The 14,262-nt window shown below is 41.5% G+C and overlaps 1 long non-coding RNA gene across 2 annotated transcripts in view; it reads right to left on the bottom strand.

The window, feature by feature from the left end:
• Positions 1-9,383: 9,383 nt before the first annotated feature.
• LOC104871043 overlaps positions 9,384-14,262 on the bottom strand; it is an 8,349-nt gene continuing 3,470 nt past the window's right edge. The window contains exons 3-5 of one of the 2 annotated variants that reach the window (XR_782717.2): positions 12,558-12,793; positions 11,391-11,543; positions 9,384-9,484 (exon numbers count right to left, since the gene is read on the bottom strand). This is a non-coding gene — a long non-coding RNA (uncharacterized LOC104871043). Of the gene's footprint in view, positions 9,485-11,390; positions 11,575-12,557; positions 12,794-14,262 lie in introns of both variants that reach the window. The other variant, XR_782716.2, reaches the window with a different exon arrangement.

Here is a 14,262-nt window from a genome sequence, read left to right on the forward strand (position 1 = left end):
GCAGCTTAAAAAAAAAATCAATAACTTTCTTATACACCAAGAGTGAACTAGCTGAGAAAGGAATCAAGAAAGCAATTCCATTCGCAATAGCTTCAAATAAATACCTAGGCATCAGCCCAAACAAGGAGATGAAAGACCTCACCAGTAAAGCTTACAGGACGCTGAAGAAAGAGACCAAAGAAGACAAGACAGCAGTAGATGGAAAGACATCCAGTGTTCACGGGCCAGCAGAATTAATACTGTTAAGTGATCTACAGCTTCAAGGCCATGCCCATCAAAATTCCAATGACTTGTTTCACAGAGCTAGAAATAAAAAACCTAAAATTCACATGGAAGCACAAAGACTCAGGACAGCCAAAGCAATCTTAAGCAGCAAGAGCAAATCTGGAGATATCACAGTACCCAAATTCAAATGGTACTGCAAAGCCATACTAACAAAAACAGCATGGTATTGGCTCAAAAAATGGACACATAGACCAGTGGAACAGAATAGAGGACATAGGAGCAAACTCACACAACTATGATCAGTTGATCTGGACAGAGACCAAAAATACATGTTGGGGAAATGACAGCCTCTGTAACAAATGGTACTGGGAACACTGGATATGTACCTGTAGAAGACTGAAAGCAGATCCCTCTCTCTCACCCTGTACAAAAGTCAATTCAAAATAGATCTAATACTTGAAATGTCTAAAAGAAAACATAGGGAAATATAAAGCCATAAGCACAGGCCAAGATCTCCTGAACAAGACATGAATAGAATAGGAAATAACGAGTCAGCAAATGAAACTACATCAGATCAAAAAGTCTCTGCCAATCCAGGAAAACAATCAGCAGAGCTTGGAGAATGGGAGAAGATCTTTGCCAGCTACTCCTCTGAGAAAAGAGTAAAGAATTCCGCCATAAAGGAGAACATTATTCCATTCGCCGGAAGATGGATGGAAAGCCGGATGACTCCTCATGTTGACTGAAATGAGCCAGACTCGGAAGGACAAGTATCACATGTCCTCTCTCACGCGTGGAGTCTGAAAAAGACTCCATGAAAGCAGAGGGGAGACTTTATCAGACAAGAGGAAGGGGTCCAAGGAGGAGAATCAGGGTATAAGGGAAGGTAGTGGGTGATGGATGCCGTCAGAATATACACATCGAAACCCAATATTTTAAATGGTGACTAATCACTAATAAAATCTGTGTATTTTTAATTTCTTACATATTCTTATTATATACTTTAAATGTGTTCAGGAAGATGGATTATTCAAGGTAGGCAATAAGTGACTGACTCATATGTTGGGGCTATTTCTGTGTCCACTTAAGTAGTAAACCAGGTAAAACTCTATTTTACAAGAAACTTTAGCAATTCAAAGTTTCATTTTTCTGCCTATCGTGCTTATCTTGCTTTTTTCTGCATATTCTTATTTTATAATAATATTCCCTATAACCTCGGATTTGAATCTATGCAACGCCTCGGTTACGAAGGAGCTGTTTGCTCTCAATAAATCACATGCAAAGAAATTTAGAAATTAATAAAAAAGAGGAATTTTTTCTCATCGCAGTCAGCAATGTGCTGCTAAACTAGGACACAGGGGGCTAATTCCTAAGGGCAGACATTTATTAGGCTTGTGGTTTGGGGAGCTGGGGGAGTCCAAGAACATGGTTCCAGGAGGCTGTCTCACCCTAGGGCAGAATGAGGATGGACAGAGCCAACAAGAGAGGGGAAGAAACAGAGCCACTTGTACTTTTATAGCGAGTCCCTCACAGTAACTAAGCCACTTCCCTGAAAATGGGGCGAATGCATTCAGGAGAGAGCCGAGACTCACAACTTCATGGCACCCTGCTGCACCCTCACTCAACAACAAACTACCACGGGGGTGAAGCTTTTTTTTTTTTGTCTCATTTTTTTAACATTTATTAAGTTTATTGGTACATGTTAGGTACACAGTACAGTTACATTCATCATTGGGCTATTGTACCTTTGCATGACAAGTCTTGGTTCTCATTTTTCCCCATTCCCCTGCCCTCCCTTCACCCGCTCCACCTCTTCCCTCTTTGTAAAGACTTTGTTTCCATGTTATTCCTTTTCTCCTATTTTTTCTTTTCCCTTCTTTCCTTTCCCCTACCCCTCCCACTTCCTCTACTCTTTTAGACCTTTTCTTCCTATTACACAATGTCAGTTATACATTTTGATCCTTATTTACCCTTTTAGTTTTTCACATCAGAGAAACTGTTTGGTATTTACACGTGTGACTTATTAATTTCACTTAAGAGTATAGCCTCAACATATGAGCACATAGCTATAAATATCTCTAGTTTCTCATTCTTTATGCCTGAGTAGTACTCCTTTATAGTGTGTGTGTGTGTGTGTGTGTGTGTGTGTGTGTAAAAACCAAATGCATCTTCTTTATCCGGTCTCCAGTTTATGGGGAATTGGGCTGTATCCAAGTTTTTCCTAATTCAAGCTGTGCCGCTATAAACATGTGTGCGTATATATCACTGTGGTATGATTCTTTTAATTCTTTTGGGAAGGTACCCAGCAGAAGAATATCTGGGTCAGTTGTTTGAGGTATCTCCATATTGATTTCCACAGAGGTTGCACCAGTCTGCACTCCCACCAACAATGCAGAAGTGTTCCTATCTCTCCACAACCCCGCCAATATTTGTTATTGGTTGATTTCTTGATAGCAGCCATTCTTTCTGGGGTGAGGTAGAATCTCAGTGTTGTTTTCATTTGCGTCTCTTGAATGATCAGCAATGTTGAACATTTTTTATATGTTTATTTGCCGTTCTTACTTATTTGAGAAATGTCTGTTCATTTCAGATGCCCATTTTTGAATTGGGTCTTTATGTTTGTGGCAGTCTGATTTTTTTTAGTTCTTTATATATTCTAGATAATGGACCTTTGTCAGAGAAACAGCTGGTAAAAATTTTTCCCATATTGTGGGTTGTCTCAGCTCTGCTTCTGATTTTTTCTGGCAGCACAGAAGCTTTTTAAAAAGATGAGATCCTAGATGTTGATTCTTTGTGCTAGTTCCCGTGCTTCTGAGAATTTATTCATGTCTTTTTCTATGCCAGTATCTTCAAGAGTTCTACCTAACTTATCTTCCAGCAAGTTTAGTGTTTCTGTTTAATAAAATATATTTTAAAAAACAATACCTGGATCCCATCTGTAGGAATTCTGATTAAACTCATTTGGGATGTTTGGGAATCTATTTTAAAAATTGTTCCAGAAATTCTAATGTGGATTCTAGGCTGAGAGCTACAGAGACTGGCAGAGTACAGCAATGTGTTTGTTATCCTGCTAACTACATTCTCTACCTTGGGGGAAAAGGCCTATAAAAAAATGAAGCCCCCCCACCCAGGAGGGGACCAGAACTGTCCCCATCAAAGTTCTAGGAGATGGTGATTATGACAGGCATGACAGAGTTTGCGTTTGAAAATGTATCTCCTTGTTTTCACCATTGAAATCCATTCAGTTTTTTGACAAAATCGCTGATTTCTCTTTTAATATTCTGGAATAGTAAATTAATCTAAAACGTATTTAGATACTTCGGAGCATTTAGTATTCTCAAGTTTTTGAGCTATGTTTATTGTAAGAATATTTACTGAAATACCAGTAGTCAGATATCAAACTTCAATGAGTATCAGCATCTCCAAGGTTTTGAATATTTGGAAATTTCCATTTTGAATGTTACCCTAGTGCCTCTATCAGTAAATGTGTAAAGGGCTTGGCATCTTGTGTAGGTGACAAGTTTTTTAGAGGAAAAAGTCTACAGATAATCACCAGATATGGAAGATTTCTTTTCTCTCTACTGCACTTTGGCACTTTGTAGGTGACACAACTTTTCCAGTTCTATCACCTGTACGAAATTGATTGCACACACCTTCAATGCCAATTTTCAGGGTCTACAGTGAAATCAAATAAACTTTATGAAATCCTGATAAATTGATCAGCCTATTAGAAAATCCTTGAGCTGATTGCTTGTCTCATTATAATTCCACAATACAAAGAAAACAGTATAGTGTATGACCGGTTCATGAATGATAATCACAAGTGTTCTGCCAAAAAATAAGAAAACAATACTGGGAATCTTTAACAGTTTGGTTAACACTGGTAGCTGACAATCACGAAAGGTTCCATCTGTGATTTTTCTATCTTTGGGGGCTGCTCCTCAGTCGTAGGGTGTGACATAGTCGATAAGAAACCATTCTATCCAAAAGCCATACGAGATGCTTCCCAATCTCTTGGTTCTTTTAAATCCTTGCTAGTTATTTCTTTCATGCCTAGTGTTCCATTTTTGGAATGGCACTTAATAAAAGAACATCATAAAATCTTTTCTCTTTGAATTCTCCTTCTTTGAATTTTTCTGGATAACACATACGAACTTCATGCAAAAATTTGAAAAACTTGCAACCTTCAGCATAAATGGGTTGATAGGCAGTGGCTTCCCTGTGATGCAAACTGATATGGTGGGCGCAGTCTCACAGAGTCTTGTCCATGATTTCTCAAAAGCAGACAGTGTGGCTGCGCAGTGACATCTGGGATTGTTAGGTTGGCTTGAGTGCCAGTAGTGCTTAACGATTTATTTGTTTATTCAGTACAACAATCCCAGAACGTAGGTACAATTACCCATGTTCTGCAGGTATGGAAGGAAGGTTCACAGGCCTTCTTTGCACAAGGTCGCCCATCTTGTAGGTAAGCTGAACTGAGGGAGATCCTGGGCCTTCCCAACATCCCCCAGTTCTCACCCCACGGCTTTGCCCAAAGGTCGCCTGGCTCTGGGAGTCCAACTGTCCAGACATTCCCGGTCATCTTGACTTACTCCTTCACCTGTCCCAGTTGGCCCTCCCATCCCTCAAGGCTGAGCCTTGTTCTAGCCCACTGTTCCCATCTGATCATCTCTGTAAAAGGCAGAAATGGAAGCTGCCTTAAAAGCCTGCCATTTCCCCGGAGTCCACATCACATCTCCCTTCCCTCCCTATCACGGGCTGGGGTTTCCCTAGTCATTTTCTTTGTTTATTGCATGTGTTATTTCCACGGATTAGTTGGCCACGACTGTGTAGTTGGCATTGTGTTAGGTTCTTCTGTGGTCGCACAACAAAACGCCAGTCCCAGGGAGCCAAATCCATGCTGGCTGAGGGAGGTGTGGGCAGGAGGAGCTGAGTCAGGGTCGAGTCCAGTGAGTGCGTGCTAGGACCGGATGCAGAAGAGTCGGGGGAAGCAGGGGTGGGGGTTCTTCTGTCCCATCCCCAAGCCTGGCCACTTCCCTGCTGCACCCCCAGGAGTGGACAGGGACTCTCTGCTGATCAGCAACCCTGAGTGTGAGACCTGCCCGGGACTTGGTGAGGAAAGTGCTTCCTGTATCCCTGGGCTCCCTGGGAATCAGTCTTCCCTCGCGGGCCTCACCTGGGTTTCCTGTGGTACCGTGACAGCCACTCCCTCTCTCCACCAGCAGACTGCAGTCCCAGTACACTGGCAGCAGTAGGTACTCGGCGTTTGAAAGACAGTGAAAATTTTAGGCAGTAGAAATGGTTCATGGTGGACCCTTGACTTACAAACTCAATTTGCTCTCAAGGGCTGGTTGTAACTCAAGTTGGTCAGTTGAAGGTTCCGGCTCCTCTACACAGCCTTCAAAGTCTCTCTCCTTTACACAGGCAGAGCTCAGTGTCCTCACAGAGACACTGGCCCAGGATTTCTCAGTGAGCCCCTCATAGGAAAAGACGTTGTCATGTTCCTTCAGAACTCTGTAAGAGTTAAATCTGTATCTGAGGCCATCTGGAAGCACAAGCGGCTGGCATTCGGGTCGCAACTCAAGACTTCAGTCATAAATTTAAACTAAAATTCCAGTCTTAAACCAAGTTGTTTGCAGGTCAGAATGGCCATAATTTGAGGGCCCGCTCTGTCTACTGATTAAATAGTTACCGTGCATCCCTGGTATATGTGGGAGCGCCAGACTCAGGGATAAAGGAGCAGAGATGATGAGACTCTAATGTTTCCTGCCTCAGGGACCTGAGGAGCTACTCTTCCGGACCACTATCCTCTACAGAGGAATTTCCTGCAATCATTTCATCTACCTCTCATCTGCTGTGTAATATGAAACAATGTAGTCTAGAAACTTGGGGTTTACTTCAATATTTTAACATCCAGGTCCCAAGCAGTCTGTATTAAAACATCTTGGGGAAGCCAAGGTATGGACATTATTAGAAAACCCCCACAGGCAACTATTTTCCAGGGACAGAGAAGCAGCCCTCCTGCTGTTTCCTCCTCCTGCCCATCTGGAGCACCAGGCGCTGGTATTATTACGCCCGGCCCCAAAAGATTAGGGTCCTGAAGTTCTAACATGCATTCCAGTAATATTTATAATCAGACCATTTTGTGAAATACTGATTTTGGTCAAAAATGACGCAGCACATGCTTTTCAAAAGGTCAAGATGAAGGGAAACTAAAATAAATAGAGCCCTATGTGGTTGGAGTACTTAAAAGTGGACCCTATCTTGGAAGCATTACCACAATTACAAGTTGGCTTTTTAAAATGTGAAATAAGTTAAATATTATTGAAAGGCAATTCCATGCCGGGATTCAGAACATCTGATTTCTTATTCACAATCAGACCTAAACATTTCTTGCTTAAAAAAAAAAATAAAATAAAATAAATAAATAAGTCTTTTCAACAAAATAAATAAAAGACTTAAAATATCTGTGTTGCCACCTGGAACATTGGGGTGAACCAAAGACAGACTGCATCAGACATCTGTGATCACAGCCTTCAGGAGGCTGAAGCAGGAGAATCACAGAGTTCAAGGCCAACCTGGACTACACAGCAAGACCCGGTCTTTAAAAAAATGGCATATACGAAATAAGGTCTCTGTTACGTCAAGTAAAAAATAAAATATGATAAAATAAAAACTATATTCAAAGCAGGAAAGCATAAAGGTCTCACCTGGAAATTCATGTTGATTTTTTTAAATAACCCAGTACTTTTTAACACTTTTTTTTTTTTTTTTTTTTTGGTACCGGGGATCAAACTAGGGACCTTGTGCTTGAGAAGCAGGCAACGGCACCACTGAGGTAAATCCCTGGCCCCTAACCCAGTACTTTTAAATAGTACTTAGCCTTTCATGTTTCCTGCAAGACATCTACTATTTTTAAAAAATTACATTCTGGGAAGCATGGTTTGATGTTTTCCTATCATATATCTGCTAATTCTCAGAGCTGATTAGAAATACTGTATTTCCTTTTATATCCATTAAGAAGGAAAACATCTTTGCATTAGCTTACTATAGGCCTGTGAAGAGCATTTTTATTTGTTTAGTGCTACTTCTGGAAAAGAAAAAAAAAAAAACACACTTCCCAGTTATAGAAAAAGATGTGTTTTCAAGCCTCAGGTAACAAACCCACCTAGACCACCAGAGAAGTTTTGGCGAATGTACAACAGCGACTCGAGAACTGAAGAGTTTTGGTGCAAACCAAAGTAAAAGATCCTATTCTAGAAAACGAGGCCTTGTTCTTGTGAGGCTTTTTCATCTTTCATTTCCATTCCATCCTTCTAGTTTCCCGAACTAATGAGCAACCGAGAATTCCTCACTGAAAATGAAGAGCACATCTTCCGAGGGCACTGACGTGAGAGAGGCATGAATAAAGATGAAGAAATCGGCATTTTTCATTTTGATTGGAGATAAGTAGTTTAAAAATGATAATGGGATTGAAAGTGTTTTTAATAAAAAATTATGCTGTGAATAATAAGTCGGGTATTATAATGCTGACATTAAATCGTTTTCCAGAATTTCTTAGTTTTTCAGTAGAAGAACTTCGTACTTTTTAGTTGAAAGCAGAGAGCTAGAAAGTAATTAGACATTTTTCTAACTTGAAGGATATTTTTCCTTCTTTGTTGAAGAAATAAAATGCAAAAAAATGCCCTGAACTGATATTTATGAATAATATCATAGATAGTTTTAAACTTGAATGGTTTGTGAGGTGCTTTATAAATGTTGTTTCATGAATCATTATTAAACTCTTTTGTGGGAAAGACAAAAATGCTATTAACAGAAGCCATACCACTGTCCTGCCTTCCAAATGGCTTTTCCTGTCCTGCTTTCTCTGGTAAAGAGCTGATATTTCTTGATTCAGTTCCTAAGACGAATTTGGTCTTTTCCAATTTAACAATACCATTTGTTCCAAACATCTGATTTCCAAGTTTCAGAATAAACGATTCAGAGTGTGGATTTATTCCAACATAATTTGTTCTCAAATCACATTTGTGGATACCTCACTGAAATCTAATGATGTAGAAAATTATTCATGTCATTAAATAATAAAATAACAATTTACTAAAGATTCAACCTTTCTGCTCATCTGTATTTCCTAATTTTTCCTCTAATGTTCCTATTTGTTTGCTTACCGATTGATCGGTTCTACAGTATTCAGCTCATACCATATGGCACTGCTATAATCATGGCGAAGAGAGATAAAGAAGGTAACAGCAGAGTTAGACTTGCCATCAAAATTTCCAAAACCCAACCAGATGCTGTACACATCTATTATCCCAGTATTCAGGAGGCTGAGGCAAGAGGATCGCAAGTTCAAAGCCAGCCTAAATTAAACAATAAGACCTTGCCTCAAAAACAACAGCAAAATTCCAAGACCCAATTACGTCTTCCCCCACCCCAGTCCTCAACACAGGCACACCTCATGGTACACGCCTAAGGGTGTCCATGCCCTTATGTGTGTGCTGTGTAACAAAGCAGATGTCTAGGACATCACAGACTTAACACATTTCCCACAAGGGGAAGCCACACCCAGACCTCCTCCTCAAGGAACTCTGAAGAGAAAGACACTGTGTTCATAAATAACAAAAGAAACTGCACCCAGCAAAGCCCAGGGGACAGAAAGAAAGCTTGGTAGAGACCAATTCTTAGGCGGGGTCTGAGTTCTAAATCGGTATTTGATTGAACCTGAGCTACAAACAAAACACCCACACGTTCATCACCTTTCCCTGCCAAGTGTAGGATGAGCTTGCTTGTTGCTGACGTCCGAGACCTCCCTGCGCTGTTGTGGCACAGTCAGTGCAGCGAAAGAGCCCAGAGGGCAGAGAGCTGTGGACCAGAGATGCTGTGAGCCTGGGGGAAGGTGGGGGTCTGTGTCGACCGTCTGTGAAGGAAATTGTTGCAGGGTTGGGTGGGGCAGGCAGTGCTCTAGCCACATAAATTCATGCTGCAGTGTAATTCCCCTTTGCTTTCTCTTCAGAAGATTGCATCTCTTGGTCCCTTTTGCCTTTGCAAAAGATCTCTCTCCCTTTTTCCTGTTTTCCACGAAGGGAAGATGGAGAAAGAGAAGATAAAAAGAATTAATAATGGTCTGTACCAACTGTGGGGCAGGCAGTGCTCTAGCCACATAAATTCATGCTGCAGTGTAATTCCCCTTTGCTTTCTCTTCAGAAGATTGCATCTCTTGGTCCCTTTTGCCTTTGCAAAAGATCTCTCTCCCTTTTTCCTGTTTTCCACGAAGGGAAGATGGAGAAAGAGAAAATAAAAAGAATTAATAATGGTACCTGTACCAACTCCCCATGATGAAGGCAATCATTGCATACTGTAAACATGCGTTAATAAAAACAAAAAATAAAACAAAAGACCACAGTAAAAAACCTGCAGGAAATTTAAAGACATTTTATAATTTATTTGGCTCTCTTTTAAATTTTACACAAACAAAACGGACCTGCATCTAATACAGGTGAGACGTCAGGAGGAGACAGGTTTGTGACGGTGAGAACAGAAAAAACACGGCGAACAATGGCTCAGGACAGTCAGACAGAACTCTACTTGAGAGCTGTAGCCTTATTTTTGCTAGACGCTTATTGCTGCCAATTTTTCTCTACTAACAAGAAATATTGTGGTGTCACACTAATCTATTTAAAACCAGAGAACCAAGGAGCCGTGAAAAAGCTGCGCAAAAATCTCAGACCCGTGGCGCAACCAACGGAAATATGCGTGCTACTCCATCCAGTTCCTTTAAAAGCTGTCGGTGTTCATTAAAAACGACCAGATCACCAAGGATCAGCACGGGCTCTTGCCTTATTATTATTATTATTATTATTATTATTATTATTTCAGCAGAATTCACAGCGAAAGAGGCAGCAGGATCTCTGCTTCACAGACTGGAACAACTCTTTCAGTGCCAAGCAAACGCCTCCATAATCAGATTATTTTGCCTCTCGGAGCATCTGTTAGGGGGAAAAGATGTGCTAATAGGCCATAAATCTAAATTCAAAAACTCTGATTTATCTTTTTAAAATAAACTCATTCCAGGATCAAGGACTTAGAGAAATACAAAGTAAACCTGAGAGAATCGTAATTTTAAAATTCATGTCATGAATCTTCCGGTTTGCGTCAAAACCAGATACCAGGACTCGGCACCTCCTCCTCGCCATGGAGGTTTGTCCTGTTTCGGCTTCATTTTTACCTGACCTCTGATCCGGCTGTCCTATGTTGGCAGTAACCCCGGGTTTAACCCGACGTGTGTGCTACACAAGCAGCTGCAGTTTTCCTTCCTCTGATTCGTTAAGCGCATTTATTGCCAGATTTTAACTTCGCCAATCCAGAACTTTCAGCAGCCCTTGCCAAAGGGTTGCCCGGCAGTTCCTGTTAGGGACGGATCCCTCCGTTAGGGAAAGCGTCATTCTCCAGCAAGCTAAAGGTCCCCTGAATCGCTAGGAGGCGTCTGCTCAGGGAGCTCTCCCTTCCGAGCCTCCCAGAAAGCTTCGTGATGCTCCATTTCTAAGCGGATGGGCCCGGAGTGTGCACAGCCACTCCGAGTTCCCGGAAGCTGCAGGGTAATCAAAAGCACGCCTCTCTGATTCCTTCCCTCCAGCCATCGTCTACTTCAGTCTTTCACTATAATTTAGAATCCTCTGCTAAACTTTGGATATAGAGAAATGCACACAGACCATATGTTTCTTTACTGTAAAAAATATATATATATTTCATGAAGTAGGCCTTCTATTTTTCATTCTACTTAGCCTCGGTGGAAAAAAATCATGATTGCATTATTTCTTTCCCTCTCATGGGCCCCATTAAGCCTTCAGAAACAAAGAAAAACTTGAGTTTCCTGCAAGCTTTACCACCTATTTCCAGGATCCTTCATCGACAAAACCATGTGATTGGGTAAGAGAGCGGAGCTAGTGCAGGAAACAAGGCAAAACTGGGTCCCAGCCAGGTGAATGGTTCCCTCATTACAGGGTGAGAGGAGGCACTCAGAGATGAAAAGAAGTTCAAAGCCAAACAAGTCTCGACACACAGAGACATACAATGCCCAAAGCCAGATGAGTATGTGGAACCTAATACGTTTTCCTCTTGGTTTGGTTGTCAGGAAGCTGTGAATTAGACCCTGATTGTTGGCTCACCTTAAAAATCTCTGCGAGACCCATCCCCGCTCTTCCCGGGTGTGTAGGATTTGTGTGGCTGTAGTGGTTGGAGGAAACTGCTGTCGCCCCGGGACCTTGAAGCACCAGGATCTGAAACTCCATGCTCCTGGTTCCAACTTGAAAGCCCAGGGCCTGCAAAGAACATAGCGTTTGGGGCTGTGACCTGCATACCAGAAAGCAAAGGGTGAATTCTAACAGACATGGAACCAAAAGGTCACGTGGGTGGGCTGCTGCGGGGCCAGGACTCAGATGTGAGTTATGGTGACGCAGTGTCTCCTGTGAGCTTTCTGAAAACAAAGATGCTAGAGTGGGCAAGCCTCAGTTCCCAGACACGACTTCTCTTGTCCCTTTCGTGGAATGTTTAATCATGTCTGTCATGCCCTACCAGGAAGTCAGGCAACTTTCCCGGCAGGTGGTCATTGCTCCCACACCGCGTCCCTATGGGTCCTGGTTCATGTACAGCTTGAGCTGTTCTCCCACTGCGACAACATCCTGGGGTCCCAGCATCTCCGTTTCCCCCATAATTTTCCAAGCACTTCTTCACTGACCTTACCAAACATCAATACTTGCCCCTTAACATTAGAATTGACTTTACTCCTGACAAATTTTTGACTATTTTTCCCAACTGTCTGTGTTTTTGAACCTCTATAGAGTTCTATTTGCAATGGCCATTAACCAAGTCACATAACTAACTGTTGATCCATGCAAGAAATAGTTCTTGCCGATGAGGGTCCTGGAACTCTAAAGTCAGAACTCAGAGCTTGTAAAGCTATGTCAAGCTATGCTCTAGGCAGATTTTTTTATCTGAATAAGGTCACTGATGATTGATGCAATTATAATAACAAATATCTGTCGGCGTTTGATTTTTATGAAATCCCTTTAACAATGACTATGTCATTTGACCCTCACCATTTATTAGAGTAGTGGAGCACAAATTCTTATGCCTTCCAATTTAAGGTGGGGAAATGGATACTCTTGGAGGTTAGGTGACTTGCTCGGGAGCAACAAGTTTTAAATGTCATGCACAGACTCAGAACCAGAACATATGACTTCAAGCCAAATATTCATTCTACCACTATATCATGGTGGCCTTTTCGTGTCTTGAGCCTACATTAGAATTAAAGCCTCAGACTAAAGGGCACTCACCATTTTGCTGGCATAACCGCACAGCTGAATGTCACTGTTGACACTTTCCATCTTGTGTCTTTATAACTGTTTCACAACAGCCCAGTCTTCACATCTCCTAAATGCCTCTCATATATATGAAATATTGGAGGTGGCGGCTGGTCATCGTCACGTCCCAGCTTACAGATGTGATGGAGAATGTACAAGTCTCCTGTGTGTAGCACGTGGTTCAGAAGTCAGCTTGAAGCGCTGAGTCACTACAAAAATAAGCATTTTAGTCATTATAGTCATTCGTTTTAGGCAAGGGTGCTACTTTTTACAATTTCTTCTTTGTTTTATTTATTTATTTATTTTGGTACCAGGGATCGAACTCGGGTCCTCGTGCTTGCGAGGCAGGCAGTGGAACCACTGAGCTAAATCCCCAGCCCTACAAGTTCTTCTTTGGGGATGACAAAGAAATAGATGACACTTGACTATTAGCTATCACAAGAGAGGAGATATTGTTCTTCTTTACAGGGGCCAGAGTGACAGTTCTTGGTGGGTCCATAGGTAAATTATCTATTCTAGAATTCCCAAATATGTCTCTCAGCCTATTTCCTTTCCAGTTTATTTAAATTAAGAATGATTCAAGGTTCACATTTTGAGAAGGACAGAATGAGGATTCTTTCGTTTACATCAGACTTGGGCACTGAGTGCTCGCATGAATGCCAGCTTCTTCCAGCGCAGATTAAAGTTGAGTGTACTGGCCACCTGTATTTGACCTTCTCTACTAACTCCTGTCACGCTCTTGCACACCCTCGCTTCTCCAAAACCTCTTTGTTCCAGACTAGTTGAGGGGGTATCATTTTTGTAAAACATAAAGCTCTATTTTCAATATCTTTAAAAAAAGAGAGAGAGAGCCCAAGTTCCCTTGTGGCAATCACTATAATGTCATCAGTGCCAAGAAAATACAGAATAACGAAAGGCTTCTGTGAGATGAATACTGTATTTAAAAAGGAAACTTTGTGTTTTATTCAACATAATGTTATCAGTACACTTTTGAAAAATATAATATATATGCAAGACATATTTATGTTTCGTCTACATATGGATTCACAACCATCCTCCCACCCATCCCTCCTCCCTTCCTTGACTCACAAGTTAGAAACAGCTGATCTCAAATTTTGGCTTCTCAGATTATTGCATTATTTGAGCAGTAGTCGCAGCCCTGCTTCCCCAGGCTCAGAGGCCAATATTTAGGACACACAGAGCTAGAGGAATTTGCCCAATGAGGGCTCCCTCCTCTCTCCAGCCAGCATTTCTCAGGCACCTCCTCTGCAGTGCATGCTAGGTCTGGCTGGGGCTCCCTTCTGGTCCCCCACCCAAGCATGTCCGAAACTGCACTGGTCAGAACACCTTCCTAAAAATTACAGATCTCTCAGTGTTCAGATTTCCCCAACAGAAATAATACTTCAAGTTGTTAGTTGCTTCTCAACCCTAGTCACACAATAAAATCATCCAGAGGTCTTTTGAGAATTATCAGCATCTAGGTCTCACCCTAGATCAATCAAATTAAATTAAATCTCTCTGCCTATAGTCAAAATGTAGGATGATGTCAGGATCTTAAAACAGGGAACCCAAATTCAAATTCTGACACAATATTACTAGTTGTGCGACCTCAAATCAATTACTTAAACTCTTCAGGTCTCAACGGATAACAACAAGAAAATCAGAGGTCTACATAAGA

This window comes from Fukomys damarensis, unplaced genomic scaffold (genome assembly GCF_012274545.1).
Source record: "Fukomys damarensis isolate Sample0158 unplaced genomic scaffold, DMR_v1.0_HiC HiC_scaffold_26, whole genome shotgun sequence".
Lineage (NCBI taxonomy): Eukaryota > Metazoa > Chordata > Mammalia > Rodentia > Bathyergidae > Fukomys > Fukomys damarensis.